This window comes from Zootoca vivipara, chromosome 5 (assembly GCF_965207765.1).
Source record: "Zootoca vivipara chromosome 5, rZooViv2.hap1.1, whole genome shotgun sequence".
NCBI classification, from domain to species: domain Eukaryota; kingdom Metazoa; phylum Chordata; class Lepidosauria; order Squamata; family Lacertidae; genus Zootoca; species Zootoca vivipara.
The window spans coordinates 20,882,284-20,908,410 of record NC_142588.1 but is presented as its reverse complement, the minus strand read 5'-3'; the positions used below and the strand labels follow the sequence as shown (position 1 = coordinate 20,908,410).

At 42.9% G+C, this 26,127-nt stretch overlaps 1 protein-coding gene across 22 annotated transcripts in view; it reads left to right on the top strand.

Annotated features, from left to right (window-relative positions):
• The window catches only part of LDB3 (LIM domain binding 3), a 151,135-nt gene that overhangs the window by 18,288 nt on the left and 106,720 nt on the right, over positions 1-26,127 (top strand). The window lies entirely within an intron of this gene.

Here is a 26,127-nt window from a genome sequence, read left to right as displayed (position 1 = left end):
TTGGATTAAAAAGGTACCTGCTATTTTCTGCGTCAAGTAATGCATTCCTTAATTGATGCAATTAGCCTTTACCAATCTATTTATTGCAATTCCAGTCTTCCACATTCCTTAAGAACTATTGGCGACCTAACCAGAGGAAAGCCTGCTGTTAGTGCGCCATCTATTTCAGGGACTTCCTAAAAGGATCAAGATAATTTTTTGGGGGGGAGTGATGACAACTCTGACTCCCTAATGGTGCTTGCAGTCGATATTCCTTTTACCTAGATAATTAGACACAAAGAATGTACACTTTGGAGTTAAGCACTTGGGTTTATTTATCACTGCTGCCTGAAATTCCAATTATTTAGAAGCACACAGAACAAAACAATGTGTTTGCAATGTATTTGAATAGTCTAAAATCAAACAAATTTCAGAAATTTTGGTGGCCAGTTGCAATCCTTTACCCACCAACTTGGATAGTAGGCTCCATTGAACACAATAGGACTTACTTTGAGTTAAATAAAAAAATTCCTTCAGTAGCACCTTACTTTGAGTTGACATGTATAGAATTGCATTGCAGGTTCCGACCCAAACATCCTGTCTCTGTGGATGAGGCTACAGTTCTGTAGCTGGTCTCGTAGGCCACCCATCCCTCTCACCTGCTGTGGGGCACCTTGAGAGTAGTGTTCCTTGCAGCAGAGGGTTACTTTGAGGAGTGGGTCAGCTGCAGGATCAAGGGGAAAGTGGGTTGGGAAAGGCCACAGATCGACTTCTCACCTGCAGCCACAGGGCTGTTAAAGAGATTAACCACTTCTCTTGAGACCGGGCCACAGAAATCCTGCGGAAGACTATGGGGCTGTTTAGCTGTTACTTGCCTGTCTCAACTCTCTGTGTGGTGAGATCAGGAGTGGGCTTCAGGTCTGAACACTTCTCCTCTCCTCCTCTCAGAAGTGAACCTCAAACCAGGAGAGCCTTCATTTATCTGGAGGCAAGAGTAACTGTACCTTGGACTCTGAAATTTCTTTCTACTACAGGTTCAATATCCACGATAAAGCATAATTTCCACCTTTGGGGAGCAGGGCGGAAGCGTGTGAGATAAAAGCCAGCTCGCAATTTTACCATGCATAGAAGTGAGCTGGGTAGGCCTAAGAGAAAATGAATTACCAATACAGATGTAGCAGCAAGACAGATAACTGGAAATGAAAGAGATATCCAGACAAGTGTGGTTGCATGGATGTTTAAATTTCCTTCCCTATACTATGTGGTCCTCAACCATTTGTGAAATCCAGCGGTGTCTGCTCTCCAGCAGAATGGAGTCCCTATCCTTTACTTCTCCCATGCAGCCCTCATAAATTATTCTGGATAGTTTGGGGACCCTCTGGAGCATATTTTGAGGGAGGGGGGCACTGTGGCAGCAGGGGGGAGGGAAGAGGGGGAAGCCCCCTTGTGCAAAATTGGGTGCCACCCAATGTTTCTTTGGGAAATATGAATAATGATTTGTAGTTGTTTGGAGTGCAGGAGACCACTAAAATGAACTAAAGTAGTCTAAGCAACGAACCTATAAAAGCTCTTAATTACTGTGTCTTCTGCACTGTGCTGCACTGTGTTTAATTCTGAATGATCCAGGTGCATATACAGTCCCTGTGGCATTTTAGCTCTGTTGAAGAGCACCTATGGAGGAATGTGCATGAAAAACTTCATGGTGGGATTTAAAGCCTATGAGGCTTTCTGCAGGGAGGAGGCTAGATTCCAGACTGTGCTTATGATTCTCTGTTTTGCAGTGATACGAAATGTTTTTCACTCCAAAGTAAGATGATCTCCCCGCTTCTCTATCCCACCTGGTTTTTCTTGCTCAGAGAGAAAAGTATTATGTAAGACTCTTCTAAGGAAAAAGAAGTATTAACAGGATTAGGTTGTGGTTGTGACATCCATACCCAAATCTCCAGAGCTAGAGTGTAGATCAGGGGCTGTGAACCTGGTTCCCACCGCCCACTAGCGGGCATTTCAGGATTCTAAGTGGGTGGTAGGTGGTTTTATGGCACAAACTGAATCCTCCTTCCATCGAGCACTGGTGGGCGGTAAGGAAATTTTACCATCAAGAAAGATGCATTAGTGGGCAGTAGGTATAAAAAGGTTGACTACCCCTGGCGTAGATCTTCCAAGTTTGGGGCCCTGGTGATAGTTGCTGGAGCTGGAAATGCCCCATAGAAGTTCCTATTGCATTGAGCAGGCAAAGGTAGAAGGTGATTTATGGGACTGCAGATTAGAAAGCTTCTATATATTGCAAAAAAGAAGTATCACTGCACATACAAAGCTAGCATGTCAGGGAAGCAGCTAGAACGTTTTTCCTGACATGCTAGTTTTCTAGGTACAGGATATTTGGGGTTTTTGCTTTTTTTTAAGGAGAGCATGAAAAAATATGATGCCCCCATCTGTTATTTGAAGTGGTAAAGTCCAGTAATATTTGCGTTGCATATAGACACCCATGAGTCCCTCCTTGTCTTCCATGCATGTATAATTTTGTGTAGGTATAAATAATACAAATGCCTTGTTCCCCCCCAAAATCTGTGAAGAGCCTATTGGAACTTTACAGTTCATGGGTATGTTAGGGATCCAGTCTTGAGTATTCATTAACTACATGTATACAGACCGTAGTCATTTCATGTTGGCAAAAAATTAACATAGTAAGTGGTTTTCAGATACCAGTTGGTGCCAGACTTCTTATGGCTGTGTGTATTAATATCTGCAAGATGGAGGGTACAAACAGCCCTAGCATTTGCTGTGGAAAGTTTTGGGGTTAGTATTTTTTTGAAATTTGAGCACTAAATTGCTGTGCTAATGTCAGGAAATTTTCAACTTGGCTTTAGTATTCATGTCAGGATAAGGCAAATCCAGAAATAGATGCTAGACCAGCACCTGAGCAACAGAGCAAGAGCTGGATTTGTCATTCATGACACACAGTGAATCCATTTGCAAACATGAATATACTTTAAAAAATACTTTTGTAGATACATGTTTTAACACTTTAATTAGGAAATTGCATATCGACCTTTCACTTTCGTTCCTATTTCTTATATGCATTCATTCATCTTTTTATGAGTATTCTCGGGAGTCTCTCAACTTTCCTGTAGCTTTTTCCCTGCCATGATAATTGACTGTTTGCTCATGGTGAATAAGGAAATAAGAGATACCTAGAAGCTACTCTCAGAACATCCAACCAGCTATCCATTTGAGTGATGATATCACACAAAGCTGTAATTTTCAATACTGTCCTATCTCTCTTTTATACTGCCCTCTCTATAAAAGCGTCATAAACCAGACAAGAAGCCCCTTTTTGTCAGGAATAAAGTTTTATGGGCTGTTTGTTATATTACCCTTATTACAAATAAAAGTGGCACCTAGGCACTGTATCAAGAATTTTTCTTACAATTTAAGTTGTGTGGGACTTTTACCACCAGGTACATGTAGCCTCTGGTGTAATCATCTTTATACAGTGGTGCCTCGTTAGACGAATTTAATTCGTTCCACGGGTCTTTCCTTATAACGAAAAATTCGTCTAGCGAATCCCATAGGAATGCATTGATATTTTTTTGGATTTTTTTTTGCCCATTGTTGTTGTTTAGTCGTTTAGTCGTGTCCGACTCTACGCATTAATTGAATTTCAATGCATTCCTATGGGAAACTGCGATTCGCTAGACGAATTATTCATAAAACGAATTCATCTAGCGAGGCAACCTCCTCTCGAAAAATCCTTTCGTTAAGCGGAAATTTCGTTAAGCAGGGTATTCGTTAAGGGAGGCACCACTGTATATAAAAAAATCACCATCAGGGCATAGCATGGCATCTTTAGAAAAGAGGCCCAGGTGTGAATACTGTACTTCTTCTGTAATGGTCTCATTTCCTTCATTCAAATGTTGTGCTAAACCAAAGGGTAGCTAATGTGGCGTCCTGTAGATCAGCATTTCCCAAACTTGGACTACAATTCCCATCATCCCTGACCACTGGTCTTGCTGGATAGGGATGATGGGAGTTGTAGTCCAACAACATCTGGAGGACACCACATTGGCTCTCCCTGCACTAAGCTATAGTTTAGCATTATATGAATTGAGTTTTGGGATTGTTCACTTCCTCTCTCTTTTCTTTCTCTGACATGGCTGAGTTGGAGAACAGAAGCTTTCACTTCCATTTTAATTCACACCGGTTAATTGAGGTTTATATTGAGCATTGTTTATTGAAACAAGCCACCTTCATGAATTGCATTTTGAATCAGCTCGTTTCAATAAACTGTAATTAACGCTAGCCACACTTTGTCTAGATTAGGACATGGTGCTAAAATGTAGCTAATTAAAAACACAAGCAAAAACTCCCAATCTCCTCCTCGCAGCTATAATCAGAGGATAAAAGAGACCGGAAACTGTAAAAAAAAACAACCTCGGACTCCTTAGCATAACTCTAAATCATACTTTAGTATTGTGTCCAAACCCAGCCACTTTGGATAAGTCACTTTCAGCCTGATTTAACACACAAGAATTTTGTAAAGATAAATGAGAGAAAAGTGGTAACTTTCCTTAGACTCTTGGGGCAAGGAAGAAAAAGATTGTTTTAATGTAAATGACATAACCGTTGTGTCATAGATTAAGCTCTATGGATATTCATACTTCATTGACTGTAGCAGCAACTGAGCTTGTATGAATGGGGCGAACCCAGACCAAACACAACAGCTGGAATGTTCATATCACCAAAATGTCAACTCAAACTCAGTATCTTGGCTAAATGCAGATACGGTATGTCAAGGAGTCTAGTTGGTTGCATGGTATTTTTAAACAGTGAGAATGGAAGATCTGGTTTCTGTTCTTACATACTGTATAGGTATATATATATCTTGTGGTGGTTCATTGGTATAGGGAATTTAAAAAAAATGATTATTCATTTATCCAAGTTACACATTGCAGCAAAGAACTGGTAATATTGGGATGAAGAAAATATATGGAGTAAGAAGGCTTAAGTCAAGAGTGGGTTCTTAACTTTGTGAGTCTTGCTTGTTGCTGGCTTTGGAATTTGCATGGCAGATGCACATGCTAATATCAAATGATAATACACCGAGCAATATTGAACTTTCCCCATGCATGCTTCAAACAAACCATTTAAATAATAATAATATTGCCACAGGTATGTTGTTTCAGTTATACATTTCTACCTCATTTCTTTTTTTAAAAAACCAAACCACCTGGGGGGGGGGCGGGGAAGCAGTTTCAAAACTGAACTAGGAATTGATAAAATTGTGTGTTTGTGATGGCACAGGCCCAATACAACAGTCCCGCGACTGGTGGCTCTATATCATTAAAAACCCTTTCTGACCCATTTGTAAAGAGCTTGCTTTGGGACGGAAGCAAACCTCTTTGCAAAGCGGCAAAACTGCCTGTGCCGTTCTCACACTGATACATTTGTACAGACCCGCAATACTGAAAAAGATCAGTTATCAACTGGCATCATATATCCTCACATAAGAGGTCTCATATAAAACAGAACACCCGGATATTTGCCATATTTATGTCGAGGTAACTGAACACTTATGTACTATATAATAGCTAAAATAGCTTCCAACATAACTAAATAATAACAAAAGTTCAAAAATTAATTGATGGCTGGCAGAACTATCAGTTATTCCCTTCTGGGAGGTCCAGGTGATCAGATCTCTGTTGCGTCTTCAAAAGCATGCAGCACAGGAGCCGCAGTCAATCAGAAGGGTGACAGGTGAAGGCATATCTTTGTGTTCCCATGAAATGGAGCATTGTGCTTAGCGCCTTGTCATTTATCTAAAAATAAGTGGCTGAGTGGTGGCAGCGAGGAAAGAGAAGCAGGCGTGTGAGATTTTAAGGTCACCCTGCAGCTTCCAGCGCCTGAAATTCTGGAACCAAATATCTTCTTCTCGCAAGCAGGTGTGAAAAGCAGTTTCAGTGTTTTCTGTAGCCCAGTGGTTGACGCAGGGCCACAAACACAGCATGGATGCCTTTTTTGATCGTCCATGTGGGCTCCACAAGCTTGCTTCGTGGAGCTTGCTGCAAAGTTGAGAAGGAAGCCAAAATAATGGTGTGTGACCATGATTTTAGCTGAAAACTTTCCCAGTGCTATAAGAAAGTGGGCCTCCCTAGAGATTATAAGCCTCTGAATCAAAACAGAAGAATCCTGCCTGCCTGTCCTTTCCCCATCTCCATGTAGCCAAAGAGTGGCCAGCCACTTGTCTAAGTCACAGGTGGCATCCTGTAGCCTATTTTATGTAGCCCCCAACATCTCCTGAGGCTACCCCATTCTTTCCTCTCATCAGAGTTCCTTTCTCTTCGTTTTCTCCATATTTCCCCTTCTTTGCATGTTGTTTCAGAACAATTGGAAGGGGTGGTATAGTATTGATAAAATAATAACTGTTGTGACGTGGGGTTTGTGATTTCAGCTCTCTTGACATAATATGCTGGAGACAGTTCTCTAGTAACATTTCTTTATTAAAGCAAACAAGACTGAGCTCTGAGGAGAGGAAAGCTACATTTACATATAGGGACAGGGGACTAACTAGAAAGGGATACATTTTGGAGGGGAACAATATCAGGCAATCACAGTGCTGTCTTTTGGAGGAAACCAATAAGACAGAGGATCCAAATACAGCAGCTTAAATGAACCAATAGTAGCTGTACCTTCTGGAACCAAAAGGCAGTTACTTTACCCTAATGTAAATACAGACAATAGTAATACAGTTATAAAATCCTTTGACTCAATACAACTTTTTAAAATTTCAAGATCAGTATTCTTCCAGGATAGTCTTTCTTCTGTTGATGCAGAACACTATTGTCTCTGGCACCCCCATCCCTGGTTCTGACTCTTCCCGCTACTGACACATAGTTTATGCCCAAAGGTATGTGGCCTTCCACAGTAGAAAGATTGCTTACCCCTGCTCTAAGAAAGGCCCCAAGGAAACCTAGTTGCCAACTAATTTTCCACGGTGGGCTTTGAATGGCCCAGAGGCAGAGTTTTGACCAAGCCCTTCTGAATCAACAGGCTGCATTCTCCATCCTCTAGGCAGGTGTGCGTGTCAGAGCTAATATGACTGGAATTTAGAACCCCAGCAATGGCAGGTGTCTTTATCAGCAACATCTAGGGTTCTGGGTATTAGTTCTGGCCTCATGATATGTGTTTCTATGCCTGCACCAGCAGAAGGCATTGCATAGTGGCAAATAAATATTGTTTAAGTTGAAAAAGGTGTTTCACGCCTGCCATTTTTTTGTATCAGTTGCACGTTCTTTATTATCTATTGCCTTTTCGGAATTCATTCTGGGATAACATTACTTGGCATGCTCATAATCGGCTTGAGTTACTCTATCATGGATGTTTTCAGTGAAGGTGGTCTTTTGTTCTGGCCTTTAGAAATATAGTAGCAATGAACCCATTCAGCTTGATCACAGGAGCTATTTAAGTGAGAGGACAGTGCATACAAACAAATGGGCATTAAGTATCCATTGATGATTTTTTAAAATTATCAACTGCAGGAAAGTTTCTGGTTATCAAGGAGGAAAATCGCAAGTATTTGAAAGGCCAAGAGACGGGATATTGAATGAGTGCAAAAACAGCATCTTGTCTATTGAGATAGCAGATCTTCATGAGCAATTATGATACTGGGTGGCAGGTAAAAGTAGTGCCCAGTGCCCCATAATAAGATGGCAGAGGTAAGATTTGAAGAAGCAGCTTTGTAGATCTTAGTCTTAGACTTAGGCGCTGTGCCCCCCTGCTGTCTTGTGCAAAATTTCAGTCAATCCTGCGAAGATGATGCCAGATGAATGGCAGTTCACATGATTTAAGGCTGTGGAAGCTATTCACTGGGTAGTATTCCCCTCCCCCAAATCATTAGGGTATTGTCATGTGAGAAATGGATTTCTTTCCACTATTCTAATGCTCTGTGCTTCTATTATATTATTTAGTACGGTGCAATATCCCTCCAAAGAAGAAGAGCAACCGTAATTTTTTTTGGGGGGGGAGGGTACGGATTCAGTTCTGCTCCATCAATTCCTTTGCAACATCTAAGAACCTGGATTAAATCAATTCCATTCTCCTAGTGCCTCTGATCAGAATAGAGCCATCAAGAATGACCTCTTTTGCTTCCTCTAACTTGCATGCTTCATCAGCATCCAGAAACTTTCATTAAATAATAATACCCATGCAAAAATTGAAAGTATTGCCAGACTTCCCCAGTGATCACTTTGGCTCTCACTCATTGACCACTTTTATAAGCACCATTTTGCTATTACAGAAATATGGGCGTGTACAGCACAGATGGGGAACATATGGCTCATGACATAATTTAAATGGGAGGTATGAGCCTGGAGGGAGAACAAGGAAAGGGTAAATGGGGGTTTGTGTGTGTGCAGATGGAGCAATGGAAGGAGGAGTGTGTGATGGGAGCCCCTTGCAAGCTACCACTTCAGACATCTGTCAAAGGGATCTATTCATCCCTCCCCCCGGCTGTCTGTTGGGTTGCTGAGGAAGGGAGATTGGAGCCATTTTGCAGGCAAAAGGCCCCATGTTCAATTCCCAGCATCTCCATGTGGACTGGAAATGTCAGCACTCTGAAACCTGGGAGAACCACTGTTGGTCATTGTGGACAATATAAGTTAAATGGACCAAGGGTCCAATTCTGCATAAGGCAGCTTCCTATATACGTCTTGACTTATTCGTATTCATGGTGCTCTGCAAGTACTGGTGTGCTTGGCAAGGGGCAGCTGGTAGAACTGGAAATAACTCTGCCTTTCGTGATCATGGAGCTATGTCATCTTGCCATACTTGGAGGACTTGCTGGACTATTTTGGCTTTGTTTCTTCACGGCTGCTGATTAGCCATCATTGCTGACCTAAATACTGATTTAAACCCCTTTCTTTTAAAAGGCTGTTGGTTCACGACTCTTAATGTATTTTAACAGCCTATAGCCCTTTGATGTACAGCCAGCCCGGGCTGCAATTACTCTGTGTCTGCATGCCACATAAAACGACAATAGCGAAGGGCTATATAATCTTTACCTGCCCTGGATCGCACGTATGCTGCTCTGAAGCCTAGCCATGGATTGACACTCTATATTTAAAGTCCCCTGTAATGTAGGAAGGTATTTTGATCGGGAACTAATGCAGTGCTTGCTTCACACCCCTGGAATGTATGGGTAAGGCAAGTAATTTGGAACGTCCAACATACATCTTGTCATAAGCCAAGTCCAAAGTAGATGGCCAATTCCAGAATATTCTGTTAAGAATAGTTTGCAGCGATGGTTTGTTTGTTTTTTTAGATATTGGGATTTCTCAGAAGGTGGTTAAAGTTGACTCATTGAGGAGATCCAGGGAGGTTGGACAGCTCAGTTGGTTACAGCATGGTGCCGATAATGCCAAGGTTTCAGGTTCAATCCCCATATGGGACAGCTGCATATTCCTGCATTGCAGGGGGTTGGACTAGATGATCCTCAGGGTCCCTTCCAACTTTATAATTCTATGATTTTATGATGGAGATTACCCAAAGGGTGTTTGTGGTTCTTGTTGGTTCAGTACGCCTCTCCTGTGCTTATAATGTAACAGATCCAGGGTAATGGGAGGGGCAGAGAAGCTCCATTGTGAACCTCACTGTTGGCCTTGAGCCAGTATTGGGCCTAAGCTAACACACAGGATAGTTGCAAGGATAAAATGGAGGCAAGGAGGACCATTGCCTTGAGCCCCTTGGAGAAAAGGCAAAATACAAATATAATTATGTAATTAAATGAGTAAAAAGCAAGTTTTAATTTAGAGAAAGGTTATGTAGAGGCAAGAAGAATTGTGAATTTAGCTAGACAGAAGCAGACCAGGGTCAGGGCCCTCCCCTGTTCTTGGGAATCTAATATGGAATCAGTGGGTTTTCTGCCTTTTTTTAGGAGTCTGCTTGTCTAAAGGAAGCTGAGGGCACTTGCTCAGAATAAGGCCCATTGAACTCAGTGGGACTTAGTTCTAAGTAGATGGGATTATAGGTTTGCCCAGTAAGCTTTATAACATTGCACTTGGACAGGTCCTCACCAATCTGGGAAGCAGAGGATGCTTAACAATATGCTCCCTGTGATCTCTTTCTCTGAGATGGGAGAGGTTCTGTATATGGTGGCCAGATGCAGCAGAAGAAAGGGAACCCCCAGAGCAGGAGAGGGGAGATAAACCCATCTGGCAGTCTTATCTGTACGTAGATAATTGCTGCGGAAAGTGTGGAAAGGAAGCCATGAGTTGACATGTGTCCACGTGAGCGTGCTATATAGTATCCACTTTCTCCTCCCCCAGAGATACCTAGACTGCCAGAGGAGCTGAAGTTGGAATAATGGCAAGTTCAAGGGACTCAAACAAATGGTTTGAAAAGTATTCTCTAAGAAGACCAAATGAGATTAGTGGCTTTCCCAGAACTGGTACTAGAAAGCTGGGGCTATCTCCAGGACAGCTGCCTAGATGTTACCTTCGTGCTATGGGAAATTGTTGTCAAAATTCTGCGTCCAAAGGCTGCTGTTAAAGCCACAATAGCCAGAAAAAGAAGAAGAGAGAGCTGAAAAACCATGTTGGAATACATTGTCCATGGTTGACAACACAAAAGCATGCTGTTAGTGAAATTTGCCACCTCTGCCTAAACAGAGCAGTGAGAGAGCAGTAGCGAGCTTTGCTTCCATCATACTTGAGGAATGTTTCCACTTTGACAGGCTGAGAAGATGCCGTCTCCATTCCCCTGCAACTCAAGGGGTTGGCTGTGAATGAAAAACTAGAAGAGCGTTGCTTTATTTATCCCCTCAACAGGTGCAAATCAGCCAGCTGTAATGTGAACATTCCTCCACCCACAGTTCCTTTGGGTCACTGCGTCCTAACCTGGAGCAGAAGACCGGGCCCTGCCTAGCACAGGGCTGCATTTCAGATCTGCCTCTGAGGCAATTATGGTTGTGGTGTCAGAATAATGTATTTTAATTGTTTAATGTAAGCCACCCTGGAAGCGGTGAAGTGGAAGGAAGCTGTTGAATGCCTAGAATAAAATAAAGGAATTCATTTGCAGGCCCTAGTTCCATACCCAGCAAGTGTCCCTATTTCCCTGGGACATTCATGGAATTACAGAAGCCATTCCAACTTCTGATTTCAACCAGGAATGTCCCGTTTTCCTCCTCCAGTGCTGTCACCGCCAAGCACAGGAATAGGATCAGCTGGTGCTTGAGGAGTGGATGGGGCTTGTCAACATGGGAAGGTATCCCATCTTGGAGGAGGACTGGTTTAGGATCAGCCCACCTCCTGGGCTGTGCCTAGCCCATTGGATCCAGCTAGTCTGTGCACATTGACTGCATTAGCAGTACACACACACACACAAACACACACACACACACAGGAGCCAACTCCTAGGGGCTGATGTCCCTTCACACCCCCTCTAAAATATTTGAGGGGGCTGGGGGCCCCAAAGTTGATGGGCATTTCCATTCAAATGGTGTGCATGTGGGGTAGGGCTTACCTTGGCCCCCCAATATTTTATTCAAGTTGGCACCCCTGCCCACACATGTAAAGTCTACATAAGCCCAACAATCTGTTGTAGTTCCACCCCCCACCCCCTTTGCGATAAGCCTTTTTACAGATACCAGTGAAAGAACAGGGCAGGTTGGTGTGATCCTGGTTGCCCCACCTTGTGTGCAGTGCTTTTAAAAAAATCCACTGTATGGTAATTATTTCAGACACAGCTTCTTAAGCACCACCCTGCAGGTTGATACTTTCAACCTGTTCCCTGTTTAGGGAAGCTTTTAATGTTTAACAGACCATTATATTTTAATATTTTGTTGGAAGCCGCCCAGAGTGGCTGGGGAAACCCAGCCAGATGGGCGGGGTACAAATATTATTATTATTATTATTATTATTATTATTATTATTATTAATATTATTAACCAGCTTTACCTGAAAAGCTACTGAGTGTGCTGTGTTCCATGCCATTTTCCAAAATGAAATGAACGCCAGATCATCCCAGAGGATGTAGGTAGAGATCTTCTGTCAGTTAATTATATGTTAAGTGCAGCAAGAGATCAACTGGACTCTATTCATGTCATACCTCAAAAAACAGAAAAGAACAAAAAAAGGATTAAAAATTATAGTGCTTGTCTTCTTCCCTCTTTTTTTTTTTTTTGAAAGCAAGGCAGTCCAAATGAAATTTGCATGAATTAAATTCTAAAGTGTTTTCCCTGCTAGTGGTATTTAATGCAGAGTTTGGTGGTGGGAACTTCGGATCGTGCGGTGACCATGGGGCAAGGTGAAGGAACTTCTTGATCCAGAGCAAGCTAAATATGGCAGCATTGGTTTCCAGCGCTGTAGGTGTGCCTCTGAGGTCGGGCATAGCAGAGAAGAGATTCCTTCAGTTAAATATGGATCTGAAGCTTAGTTTTGTGGGCTCCCGTGACCATCAGCATCATTGCCTAGTAGCATTGCTGCACACAGTGTGAAACTTATAAATTCAATGCAAACAGTGGGTGGGTTGGTGAGGGCGGTCTAAGGCCAACTGAACTGGGAGAGTTGGGTTTCCTCTGCCTAATCCACGTACACACACACACTCATTGGGGTGCCTCTGCTGGAATATCTCTGCCTAATCCACACAAATTTATATTACAGCAGTATATAAATATTTTTATACATATAAATACATACATAAATACGCCCAACACAGCATGGGGAGTGTGTGTTGGATTGCTCTAACCATGTATTTCTCTTCTCTTCTTTCTTTCAAAAACTTAATATTCAGAATTCCTACGTCGTCTACATAAAATGTGTTTCCCCCAAAGTTTAAAGGCAATTAAACTTAACACAGAAGCAGAAAATCACCCTAAGATGCCTGCTTAAATAGTAAAGTTTTTGTCAAACACCTGCAATTCAGCAGGGAGGGGGGTCTACCTAATTATATACATGAACCGTACTTATAAAGCTAGGCTCTCAGCACCCAAAGACATATATACTATAACTTAAATACATGAAACCCATGATAAAAACAGCCCTCTTAAAAGTTACAATAACTACTGAAGCAAATGATCACATCAGGCCTACATGTAAGATTTGACAGCAGCTGATTTAAAGTTTCACTTACATGCCCACCAATGCAATGATCAGAGAGCAGCTTCCTGAGGCACAGTATTCACTTGACAACAGAACAAAATCAATTGAGGGCCAGATACGTTTCTGAGGGGAGCACATTCTGTCTGAAGATACATCCACAGAAAAGCCACTGCTCCGTACTCATTACCCAAAATAAGTCACCCCAAATTGTTCAGCTCATGTGTGTCTTTTCAAGCCCAGTTTAGAAGCAACATTGCTTGGGGGGATTTTTTCAGAAAGAAGAAATGAGAGATTAGAGCAGCTCAGGTGCTTGGAAAAGAGCGCTGTAGAATTGCAAAATAGGAAGACATCTTTCAAAAATGCTCCTGTGCTGTTTCAGTCCAATTAACATGCAAAAAACCAAGGCTTTATTAACCAGATTGAATCCTTATGATGTCACAATTCTTCCCTGTCCGATAAATTATTACCTTTTTTTCTGATTGAGATCTACAAAGCGCTAGGTGGGCCCCCTTGAAGAGGCCAGGAAATTAAACACACTTGATCATACGAATTTGCAATAGAATACCTCCTGGAGGCTCATTGATTTATTATTGCAGAAGCATGAGGAAGGAATTTGAGATGAAGTGAAAGCACTTTTGTTTGGAAAGACAGCAAAGCTTGCAAATAGTTGGAGGATGCAAATAGTCGCATGTTGACATTAAACGCACTTGGTATATTTTCAGCTCGGGTTCGGTTTCATATGGTTGGTAATTACCCAAAAGGCATAAAAAAGAAATATCAAACATCCAGCCCAAATGTACCCATCACAATGAGCCTGTATATTTTTCTTAAATATTATACTGCTCGATAGAAAACACTCCACTTAATTAAAATGTGTGTGTATAGTAGATAGGATGACACAATGGAAAAATATAGTATCCCCCCCCCCCCAAAGTTGTGCAAATGGTAGAATTTGAGCAGGGACAACTTTCTCATCCCTGTGTGGCTGGGGCTGGTTAGGATCCTCCTTGTTTTCCTATTGTCAGGGGACCTTCCTACAGGGAACTCCCCCCCCCCATCCTGCTAACCAGCACTTTGCCCAGTGAGAGCAGCAGCAGTGGGTCAGGTGGGAGCAACGAGGAAGTTAGTGGGTTGGAGGAAGCAAGGCTCAGTGATGTTGGAGAGCCCTTGCGCCGCCTTGACCAAGAGGTGGAGGGGAACAGGCAGCCCCTTCCGGCACTTGAATTAAGGTGCGCCACTAAACGTAAGGTCGGGAGGAGACGTTTCGGGGTGCCCAAGCTCTTATGCTGGTCACGCAACAGGAAACGTCCACTCTCCAGGATTCTGCAAGTGACTAGGAGGTCATGCTTTCTGCTATCTCTGCACTGTAAATATTATGCACAATAAAACCGTTAAAGACAAGCACAGAATTGGGCGTCTTTACTCAAGAGTAGCCGCAACAACACCATTACACGTATGTAAGTAGGTTATTTTGCAAAACAAACCAGCGGATATTTCATAAAATTAATTGTATAGTTAGAAGGGACCCCGAGGGTCATCTAGTCCAACCTCCTGCAATGCAGAAATCTCAGCTAAAGCATCCATGACAGATGGCCATCCAACCTCTACTTAAAAACCTCCAAGGAAAGAGAGTCCACAATCTGCTGAGGGGAGACCATTCTATATCTTTTGAACAGCTCTTACTGTCAGAAAGTTATTCCTGATGTTTAGTTGGAATCTCCTTTCTTGTAACTTGAAGGCATTGGTTCCAGTCCTACTCTACGGAGCAGGAGAAATTCAGACTAAAATGCTGGTGAATTTTCATGCCGCAGAAATATGGAGAACTGAATTTAAGATTGGAAAAATGAGTAACTGGGAAAATCAGAACTGACAGATCGCTCCCTCTCTCCCTCCTAGGGTACTAGTCAGGGGACATTCCCAATCGTACCTGGAGAAGCCAGGGATTGAACAAGTCACCTTCTGCATGCAAAGCATCTACTTTACCACTGAGCTATGGTCCTTCTTCCACAAAATCTGCAGCAGGGAGGTCTGAAGGACCTTTCAATGCATTATGCTTAGATTTGGCTGGCTCTGCCCAGCTGCCTTGCACAGAGTGCTTAACCCCTCAAACATTTCAAATGGGACTTAGAATTTGGTTGCCCACTAAAGGTTTTCCATTTGGACATGGCCACCTTCTCATCACCCACTGTATTGGTTAAAAAGGACAGGTTAAATGAGCCCAAACGAGGAAGGCAGGATTGAGCATCTGAAACCTCAAACTCCTGACTGTATTCAGTTTGTGAAGCCTCAGCCAAAAGGCTGAAGAGAATTCAGTTTGACGGGTGAAGTCAGCCCAGATATACTGGGGCATTCACAACTCAGAACAGCCTCACTGGATAAAACTTTTCCAAATGCAATGGTAGGCAAGAAGAAGGAGTTCTTTGTTGTTGCCATGGTGGAAACGTTTACAAATTACCTAGGCCGTAGCCAATCTGCTTTGGCGCATGAGTGGCATGAATACAGCATTGCTCCTTCCTTGGGGATCTTGCCTCTTGTCCCATTTTTATTTATTTTTTACCATGGCTTTCTTGTTAGGCCATGGCAAATTCCATTTGCATGCATTTAAATCAATTAACAGTTTTTCCCCTCTGAGAGAGGTGGAAAGGAGTGTGTGGGAAAGGAAGGGATGAAGCTGAGAAGTTCTGAGAGGCAGAAGGAAAGTAGTTCCCAAAAATTGCAAAGAAGGACCGTGAATAATAGGAAAACAACTCCTTTTGGAAGAGGAGTGGATGGCCTGACCTCCAGCTGGCCACATTGCTGCTGCTTTCCGGGAAGTAGAGGAGAGTGCGGGGCAGCAGCGTGGTCAGCATGGTGCAAACTCGCTGGTCGAACCCATGCTTCTGAGTAAGCAGCAGCAATGCAGCTGGTCAGAGTGTTGTGATCACCCCACCACTTCTACTGCTTTGGGATTTCTTTGAGGGGTTCTTGATTGATTCCAGACTCAGTTCAAAAGGCTGGTACTGACTTGTAGGCTGCAATTAAGAGTAAGTCCAATTTGATTTAATGAAGCTTTTTTGGGAGCAGGCACATTTAGGATCACACTGCTCAAGCTTGAGACCCAAGTGCCTTCTCCCATATCAGCCAACCCAACAGTTTTGATTCTACTTTTTTTCTGAGTGCCTCCTCTGACAGAAGTGATGCAGGTGGCAACCAGCGATCCCGTGCAGTAAATTTTCATACATTCATTGGCAATCATTTGTTTGTTATATTTATTTTATGAAATGTATATACCACTTGACCATAAATAAATGAATGAATTCAAAATGCTTAGACTTAGTGAATGGATGACAATTGCAAATCCAGTATTAGGCAAGCTTGGCACTTCCAAAGTTTTTGGCTTCCCTTATTAAATGCAAGTAAAAGAAACATGCTGAAGTGTAACCTAATTTGCCTAGGAAGTCTTTCCAGTTCAAAAATTTCTGGAAAACTCACACGAAAAGAGGGTGTCTGCTAGGGCTGGGCAATATCTGGTTTTCAACATCACGATATATCACCAGCTAAGCATTGCAATATACCAATATATCACGATGACTGAAATAAGGATGGAGCTATGTGGAAGCATTGGCTGGCTTCATGGTTTTCCCCACATCATGATTTTTGCATAGCGCGCGCGCGCGCACACACACACACACACACACACACACACATACTATCATAATTCATGCTATATTGCCAACTCAAAAATCATGAAATCAATATCACAATATGGGCTTCAAGCTGGTTTTGGACCATCTATTGCCCAGCACTAACGCACATCATGATTCTCGATATATTGCCAAGTCAAACTTACATCATGATATGGACATCAAACCACTTTTGGACGATATAGCGATATATTGCTGCGTCCTAGCGTCTGCGTTATATGGTGTTCTCTCCTACAAGGCCCTACCTGGCCTCAGTGTTGCTTTCTTTTGCAATGCCAGGCAGAAGGCTTCTGGGTCCTCCATGCCTGTTAGGCTTTGCCAAAAGCTCTTTATATTTTTTCAGTTTATATTTAATGTGTGGTTGTTTAAATGTCTTGCATTTTATATTTGAGATAGTCAGAGAGATGCCTGTGAAGCTACTGTGAGATTACCTAAAAATATAAGTGGTATCTACCTTCTGAAGGTATTAGATAATTAAATTCCTCGTGCTACTTTTCCATTTATATGGCACCATCATGATGCTCTGCAGCGGCAGGAAAAGCAGTAGGTCCTTACCCCCGTGAGATTGCAATCGGAAAGCTTGACAGTGGTGAGAGAGCAGAGGAATAGCAGAAGCAACCATAACAAGCCATGGGGATGAGCAAACACAGCCACACTTATTTTTTTTGCAGCTGAAGATGGAGAATGAAAACACCTTTTAAAAAATACCACTGCGGCAGGAGAAGCATAACAAGACTTTATCTCCGAGGGAAGCCATGCTACCTCCAGCCCCACCTCTGGAGATCTGCTTTCTGTACATCTTCTCTAAGAAGCAGACGTGGAGCTTACGGTAGTCTTTTTCATCCACCTGCAGACTTCGTTGCACTCACTGATGTGGCAAGATTCCAGCCCGTCACAGCTAGCTGGAAGAGACATTTTTCAAGCTGAAGGGGAACGGGCACAGATTTGAAAAGGGCATTCACAGTAGAAATCCTTTTCACAGCAGCTCCGTAACATGTGGCTCCGATCCGGATGGAGTTGCGTGCAATGATCAAACTTGCCATGTGTCATGCTTCACAGAGGACAGCCTTCTCTTTGAAGGTGTCCTCTGTTTGAATGCCTGTTGAGTCCAATGATAAGGAACCATGAGATGGGAGAGCAGGGGCCATCAACAGTTAGTACCTGGACAGTAGACTGAGCAGACACACAGGTCACTTGGCCACGATCTCCCCCACTGTGGTGATGTGATACACACACACACACACACACACACACTGTATAGATGCAAAATGTAAATATATTTCACATTGGCATCTATACACAAATTAGCATATCCGAATCTTATGCAAATCCACAACTTCATTTGCTTTTTTGTGGGGAGTGATGAATTTCCTGACATTTGACAATTAGTTCAGCCACCTACATTGGCCAGATACCTTCCCCACATTTTAGAGGACCAGATAAGCCTTCATCTACAATGCCCAAAGCGAGATGTGTTAGGTGAGGCTCTCCATGCAGCAGACACAGGACGGGCACATTTGCACTATTCTACATAGTGCAAAGTACATGAGCACCCATCCATGATATGATCCACAGTGGGATATGCGGAATAAATGCATTGTGTTTTAGGTGATGGGAAATGAGATGGAAGTTCTGCCTGTGGCCTTAGATCTGTGAAGGCACATTTACATGTGCAAGTCACCCCATTGGTCCTGTGGTGATTAAGGGATCAGCATGCACCTATGTGAACCATCCCATCAAGCTCATTAGATTACTGTGGATAGCCTAGTTTGCATTTTCTTTTTATATGACCCTTGAGCACAGAATGGACCCTTTAAATGGCTGTGCACGCCAGGTCCTGACACAGGAGCCATTTATAGAACTGCAGAATAATCTGGTGCCATTTGAAGAACTGGGCTGCATGGATGTCATTGCTGCACAAACCACAGACAGCCTGATTCTGTGCCTGCATATAGCTCTGGGCATGGAGCTGGTGTGCACCCAAGAGATTTAAAGCAGCTGTCAGGGCTGTAACTCAGCCATGTAACACATGCTTTGCATACAGAGCATCCCAGGTTCAATCCCTGGCATTTCCAGGTAGGGAAAGGCTGGGAAAGGCTTCTGTCTCAGTTCCTGGAGAGCGGCTGCTGCTGTTGCTGCTGTTGCTGCTGATTTAAAGTTTTGCCTGGCATGTAAAAGATAGCAATGTTAAGACGTATTGCATAACTACAAAAAAAAAAAAAAGCTCTTCCATCTTTTTTGTGACTAACCTTACCTTTGATGGAATTGATATTTGGAGAAGGGCATCAGCTGATGACTGCATTGCATAGGCAGCCTGGTCCAGGAGATTGTGCTCTTTCAAATTGCTACATCAAGGATGCGTTGTGGGTTCAGTTTCACCCAGTGCTTTTATTCTCAAAAAATAGGTGCCGGTACTCATCATGAAGTTGTTATAGTAAGTGCCACACTTTTTAACACACTTTTAATCCACACTTGTGCTCCACACTTTCTGGGTTCAGGTCCATGTCTGAGTGGCTGTTTGTTTTTTTGTTTGTTTGTTGCCTCGCCACTTTCCCCAGGAAAACCCAATCTTTATTGCTAAATTGGAGCACATGGCAATTTGGGTTTTCCATGGATTGCTGTTTGCTCTGATTCAGTGGTAAAGAGCAGATTTTTCTTGGGGAAAGTGGTGGGAACAATACAATAACGTTTTTAGACGCAGACCCAGAAAATCTGGAGCCGTGCCTCAAAATGTAGAGGAAACGTAAGTGTGGATGACTACTCAGTCAAAAGTCTGTCAGCAGAATTCCACTCCTATCAGCCAATCACCCATTCCCACCATAGCTGCCAAGTTCTCCCTTTTTTTAAGGGAAATTCCCTTATGCTGAATAGGCTTCCTCACGAGAAAAGGGAAAACTTGGCAGCTATGATTCCCACCACCCTTCTGAGTAATACCCCTCCCCACCCTCTGACTATACATAAGGGTCTGGTGACTTCTGTTTCAGTGTATCTGAAGAAGTGTGCATGCACTCGAAAACTCATCCCAATGACAAACTTAGTTGGTCTCTAAGGTGCTACTGGAAGGATTTTTTTGTTTTGTTTTGTTTCAGCAGAATTCTGTCTGACTGAAACTTCTGACTGTTATCCAAGGCAGCCCTACATATGGCACTTTGCAACAAACTAGATGGGATGTTGGCAGAGCAAGAATAACCGTGGCCAACCTCTTCTGTCTAGGAAAGATTGTAGCTGGCATGCCACAGAAGTTAGAAGAGCCACCACAGAATTTGCCAGCTAGCATTTTAGGAAGATACTGATTATCTCTAGATCCATTTCAGTCTGGGTTCAGCCCTGGGTCGGGGACCAAATCTCACTTATGTGCCTTGATGTCTGCTGCTTATTGAGAGGAAGAGAATCTAGTAGGATGAAACTTGACTTCTTCTTGTGGCTTTTGATACAACCAACCATGGTATCCTTCTGAACCAGCACTGTGGGAATAGGTATCAGGTTTACAGTGTTTCTGTTCCTACCTCCAGGGAGTAGCACTGGAGTGCTCTCACCCCCAATGCTGTTTAAAATGAGGCCATTAGGATTAGTCATTATGGGACTTAAGAGTGCTGTGCCATCAGCATGCAGTTAATACCAAACCGTCTTTCCGACGCAATAGGGACGCTCCAGACCAAGAAGATTTATGGGGAGGCTGGACTGATTAACTCACACAGGAGAAAGAACATTTGTGAAACTTTGTTTGATATTTATCTCAGCAGCTGGGAAATAATCGGTTGAAAGAGGAAAACATCTATGTGACTGTAAGGGAAAGATCTGGATTATTATGAACTCGGAGAGATGATTTGAACTTTAGAAAAAAGACGGCAGTGGACGGTTGCGAGGAATCCCCAATTTCTTGAAGCATGGGAACCCAAAAAAAATTTTCTAGATGATTTGGCATAATATTCGGTTTGATTGATATATATGTGTATAATTTGAAATAATGAATGTGATATAATTGGTTTTAATTGGAAAATTAATAAAAATATTTTTTTTTAAAAAAAAAAATACCAAACCGTCTTTCTCCAAAACATCTGAATTAGGTGTGGCTGAACAGGAACTGGGTCAATGGAAAAGTGTCTGGTTGTAGTGGTGGGCTGGATGAGGACCAGTCACCTGACCAGCTAGTTTAGCAACAGTAGTTCAGGCATTGGTAACCTCCAGATTCAATTTCTGTAATGTTCTTTATGTGGTGCTTGGCTTAAGGCTGGTCTGAAAGCCGAAGCCGGTGCAGAATGCTGCAGCAAGATGGAGTGTGCTTTGACAGCACATAACACTATTGGTAAAGAAACTGCATTTGCTGCTGATATATGACTGGACCTATTTCATGGTCTTGCTTTTAGCCTATAAAGCTCTGAGCAACTTGGAATCATATTATCTTGCGGACCACCATCTTACCTTACCTGATTCTGTTCTGTTCACCTGTGGGTATAGTGCAAAATAATAATAATAATAATAATAATAATAATAATAATAATAATAATAATGTGTTACTGTTTGCCCAATCCACAAACTTCTTGGGTGAGGCACTCTTAGTTGTGCTGCATGCGTCTAAGGTTTACCTACAAAAACCAGGGCTTTTAGTGTTGTGGCACCTGCTCCTTGGAATGCAATTCCAGATGCATTTAGGCATCTGCTTAAAACACATTTGCTATCCAAGGCTTTCCCTGAAGTGTGATCCAGTTAACTTGAGTTATTAATCAACAACTTTGCCAAAAAAAGAAAAGCTCAACAACCTTTTTGTCCGGATTTCCACTTTTTGAAATATGGCAACCCTAGATTCACTGATTTGTTATTTCTAATTTTTTTTTATTGGTGTAATTTTATTGATGATTTTAGGCTGTCTTTCTCCTTATGTTTCACACACACACACACACACACACACACACACACACACACACAATATTGCCAGTATAGAAATATTTGTAAATAAATGAATATAGCTGGATTGAGGAGCACTTCCAAATTGTTTGTTCAGGGAGAGTGCTGAATACCGCCATCTCGAACTAGACAGCCACCTATGCAAAGTGCCTCTGTTTTGTCAGGGCTAAGCTTTGGTGTACGTGGCCTCATCCAGCCCATTACCAGGTCAAACCTTTTTGCAGCTTCACCTGACTCAGATAACAAGCAGAATTAGAGCTGGGTGTCGTAAGCATACTGGTGACACCTCTCTCCTCTAGGGATATGTGGCCTTTGATGTTTCTGAGAGAGGAAAGAGCCAGGCTGTTTGTATGGAGCTCAAGGGCAGGGGGAAACCTCTTCAAAATGGCACAAGGAAAGAGACCTGTGCTACTTTGCATCACATATCACAGGTGCCCTCCAACAGGAAACTCATGAGGATTACACAACCTGCTCCTATAGGAATGACCTAGTGCAATCTTGCTTGCAGTGCTGCTCCAGGATCACACACTGGGGCGCAAATCTGAGTGCTAATAAATCATTATCTTTCTCTCTCTCTCTCTTTTGCGATGGAAGCACTTGGCGGGGCTATGTCATGTGGCTGGCTCAACACAGCCTTCCAGTCCTCCTTTTGCAACAATCACCTCTTCCTAGAGCCTGCAGAGAAAGCCCTGGGCGGCCTTGCCCAGACCTTCCTGGCCTACCAGATCAGAAATGCCTTGTCCGTGTACAGGACCTGATGTGCCTCTTTTCCATCCCTTATCAACAACACGGGCTCCAGGGAGTCACAGGAAGCTGCTATTGTTGGCAATCTTTCGACGGACTATCCTGGAATTTCTGTGCAGGGCCAGCAACTTCTGTTTTATTTGATATCTCGCTTGCTGGCGTTGACAGGCAAGGTCTGTTTATAGAAGTACAGCAAAGGTCAGGCAAACATTTTAACAAATAGAGCAGGGCTTAAATAAATAAATAAATAAATAAATAAACAAATAAATAAATGGGGAGACCAGGAACTGCCCTGGAATAACTCTTCTGGCCTCTGTGTAGTTGACTGAAAATTGGTCTGTAGAATTTTAGGAACAAGAAGACAGTTCTACCCTTTGGCAGGTTTACCATTTAAGTCAGGAATAGGAAACCCAAGGTTCTCCAGGTGTTGCTGGACTGTTTGTTTGTTTGTTTGCTTGCTTGCTTGTAGAGTTATTAAATTTGTATACCTGTCTATACCTGTAGATCTCAGGGTGGTTCACAACATAAACTATCTTTGACGATTGGTATGCTGAGTAAAGCTGGTGAAAGCAGGAGTCCCACAATCCATTTAGGGTGATGTGTTCCCCATCCCTGCCTTAGATGGTATTAAAGAGTAACCACCACAAATGTTCTTAAAATAGATATCTTTTGGACAATTAACCCCTCTGCCCTATGCAGATCTACCTAGGAGTATGTCCTGCTATCTTTAATGCAGCTTATTCCCAAATAAATATACATAAGGTTGCACCCTAATGCTGCAATCCTTCTGGAAATAAACTTAATTGAACCTAGTGAGGTTTCTTATCTAGGGATTAATCTGCTAACTTGAATATATCCAAGCGGTGGACTGGCCTTTGTTCCCTGCTGTGACTCTTACTGCCTGATCCAATAAAATCTCTTTCCCCTGCCTACTGGAAATGGCCTCGCTGATGTTCAAGATGTGTGTGTGTTTTTTAATATCTTTATTTAGTACCAAACATAAAATACAAAGCAACAAAAGTAACATAAGTAACAAAGCAGCAGAAATAAGATAAATCAACAAAATCAACATAACACAATGCAAATGCAAAATTATATAAACTTATATAAACTTATACAGAAATTAAAAAGAAAACTTATAAAAGAGAAAATAAAGGAACAACAAAGAAAACCACAAACAAACATAAAACTGAATAAACTTCCCAGCTTTCCATATCAGTTCCCTATTTACAAATAACATCAACTATGCTTTCCTCTTATATAACTAATTCCTTATTTCATATTTCAATTTCCCCCATACACATATTAGATCTAATAAATGTTCAAGATGTGTTGAGGAGAAAGCTGAAGGAAACAGTCAGGGAAGAGGTAAAAATTAGGAAAATTATGAAAAAGATCATGGCCAAGTCCTGAAACCAAGAGATTGAATCTTTCAATTGTAAACTGAAGACATGGACTATAAAGTTCCACAGGGATAATGATAATAATAATAATAATAATAATAATAATAATAATAATAATAATAATAATAATTTATTTATACCCCGCCCATCTGGCTGGGTTTCCCCAGCCACTCTGGGCGGCTTCCAACAGAAATATTAAAATACACTAATTTCTTAAAGGTTAAAAGCTTCCCTAAACAGGGCTGCCTTCAGATGCCCTCTAAAAGTCTGGTAGTTGTTTTTCTTTTTGACATCTGGTGGGAGGGCGTTCCACAGGGCGGGTGCTACTACCGAGAAGGCCCTCTGCCTGGTTCCCTGTAACTTGGCTTCTTGCAGGGAGGGAACCGCCAGGAGGCCCTCGGCACTGGACCTCAGTGTCCGGGCAGAGCGATGGAGGTGGAGACATTCCTTCGGGTATACTGGACCGAGGGAGGAGATCTGTCTCTTTTATGTTGTTCTATAAAGCAACTTTGCATTGGATATACAGTGGTACCTCGGTTTATGAACACAATTGGTTCCGGAAGTCTGTTCATAAACTGAAGCGAACTTTCCCATTGAAAGTAATGGAAAGTGGATTAATCTGTTCCAGAGGGTCCGTGGAGTACTTAAACTGAAGCGTTCATAAACTGAAGCGAACTTTCCCATTGAAAGTAATGGAAAGTGGATTAATCCGTTCCAGACAGGTCCGCAGAGTACTCAACCTGAAGCGTACTTAACCCGAAGCATGGGTGTAATTGGTTCCAGAAGTCTGTTCATAAACTGAAGCATTCATAAACTGAAGCGAACTTTCCCATTGAAAGTAACGGAAAGTGGATTAATCTGTTCCAGAGGGTCCATGGAGTACTTAAACTGAAGCGTTCATAAACTGAAGCGAACTTTCCCATTGAAAGTAATGGAAAGTGGATTAATCCATTCCAGACGGGTCCGCGGAGTACTCAACCTGAAGCGTACTTAACCCAAAGCATGGGTGTAATTGGTTCCGGAAGTCTGTTCATAAACTGAAGCATTCATAAACTGAAGCGAACTTTCCCATTGAAAGTAATGGAAAGTGAATTAATCCGTTCCAGATGGGTCTGCGGCGTTCGTAAACTGAAAATTCATAAACCGAAGTGTTTATAAACCGAGGTTCCACTGTATATCAATTCACAGACTACAGACTATGAACTCAGCTACATTAGTAAAGAAACAGTGATTTGAATGTGCTATAAACAATCAACACTGGATGGCGTCAGAGAGCAGGAAATTGTAAAACACAATTTTCCACAGAGATTTCTTTTCTTTTGTTATAACGATCTAATTTCTGACTTATTCATAGCATTTTTTCCTATGTCTACATCCACCCTATGAGTACTGTTGCTTATGTAAGTAAAGCACCACCACCATCAAACAGCAGAAAAGAGATCAGCAGGCTTGGGGAAACTCTTGAGGTTTGCAGATGTGCCATCAATCTTGAGGGTGGGGGAACCTTAAGGGGAGGGCCTCTTCTCCAGATTGCCCAGTGCAGATTGCACATGCTCAGTGGCCATGGAATAGTGACTGATGGGATGAGTGGGACACATGGATGGATGGAAAACCAGGGATGAAAAACATGGAGCGGCTGGAATCTTGAACAGGGAACACCTTAGTGCATGGGTGTCAAACTCAAGGCCCAGGGGCCAAATCCGGCCCGCCAGACCTCGTCATGTGGCCCGCCGAGTGCCCCAGCCAGCGGGACCCAGCAGCGGGACCTTACTGCTGAAGCGCCTCGCCGACAAAGCACCGACAAACAGCTGGGGCCTGGGGGAGGTAGAAAGGCGGCCGGAGCAGCGCTGCGTGGAGCGCCCCGAGCCACAGCAGGAGAAGGAGGAGGCAGCTTGCCGGGTCAGCGCCCAGCAGCGCCGCACGAAGAGTCCCGAGCCTCTGCGACGCAGCAGTGCTCTGTAGCACTTTGAATCCTCCTCCTCCTGCCACGGCTCGGTGCCTGGAAACGGCTGCTGCTGCTGCTGAATCACAGACAAAGCACCCAGCAGCGCCGCGTGGAGGAGGAGGAGGATTCAAAGTGCTACAGAGCACTGCTGCGTCCCAGAGGCTCGGCAGTCTCCGTACGGTGCTGCTGGGCACCGACCCGACAAGCCTCCTCCTCCTCCTCTTGCCTCACCTCCTCCTCCTCCTGCCGTGGCTCAGCCTCATGAACGTGAGCTCAGCAGTGGCTCAGCCTCATGAACGTGCAACTCTGAGGCTTTACGCACGTCTGCTAAAACGGACACCCGCTGCCTCACGCTGCACGGGAAATGCTTTTTGCCC